The sequence below is a fragment of the Chrysochloris asiatica genome, unplaced genomic scaffold (assembly GCF_000296735.1).
Source record: "Chrysochloris asiatica unplaced genomic scaffold, ChrAsi1.0 scaffold00485, whole genome shotgun sequence".
Classification (NCBI taxonomy): Eukaryota; Metazoa; Chordata; class Mammalia; order Afrosoricida; family Chrysochloridae; genus Chrysochloris; species Chrysochloris asiatica.
The window spans coordinates 451,780-452,772 of record NW_006409003.1 but is presented as its reverse complement, the minus strand read 5'-3'; positions in this window follow the sequence as shown (position 1 = coordinate 452,772).

Genomic DNA, 993 nt, shown 5'->3' with positions numbered 1-993 from the left:
CTAACAACAACAATGTAACATATGGCTGATTTGGGTTTATCTCAGAAATATAAGGTTTGCTTAACAAAGAGTATATTATAGGACCCTCAGTTTAAAATGACAGCTAGGTAGCTGAATTGCTTCTCACATTAAACCAGCTAAAAATCTGGAATAAAATTAGTAATTTTTTAAAGTGGGGAATGGGCAGTCCATTCTGGAGGTTGGTGGACACTACCTGCTCCAGTTCTGAAAATGGCACAGACCTGGACTGCCCACTGACCCATCCACAGAAACAGATGAGAGGCAAACCGAGTGGGGTACAGTAAGGCACAGAGGAGACCGGCAAACAAAGGAACTCACACCCTGGCCAAGTCTCCCCAGCCGATTCCTAATAGGAGGGCAGTCACATCATTCAAGAGAAGCCAGAATTTGGGACATTCATGTGAAATCTCTTGATTAGAATTATTGACAAACACTGACCAAGCCAAGCACAGCCCAGCAGGCCAGAACTGACCTTGAGTCTAAGGGAAACACACAGGAACACACACTGGGAGCTGAGCCATTAGTCTCTCACTGAAGAACCAGAACATGCACAGGCCCAGGTGAGAGAAAGATGTCCCGGATACCACTGTGAGCAGGTGCAAACAGGAATGTAAAGTCTTAACAACACAGTTCAAGCTGCTCCGTTTGGCTGGACCACAGAGAAAGCCATGTTCTATTCCAAACACATGCTTGAGGAATTGAAAAAAAAAAAAAATCTGTGTGTGACCCAGCTGCAACTGGAATGTTTCTCAGTAATTCTGTAAAACTGTCTAGTGAGCTAATGTGGGGACCGGTGTGACTGTCATGGGCTGAACTGTGTCCCCTAAAAATGTGTGTCAACTTGACTAGGCCATGATTCTTAGTATTATGTGTTTATCCTTCATGTTATGATCTGATGTCCTTGTCCTGAGTTAGAAATCGTAACCTTCAGGAAAGTGAGGCAGCACAGGAGGCACTCACTCATCTCTGCCA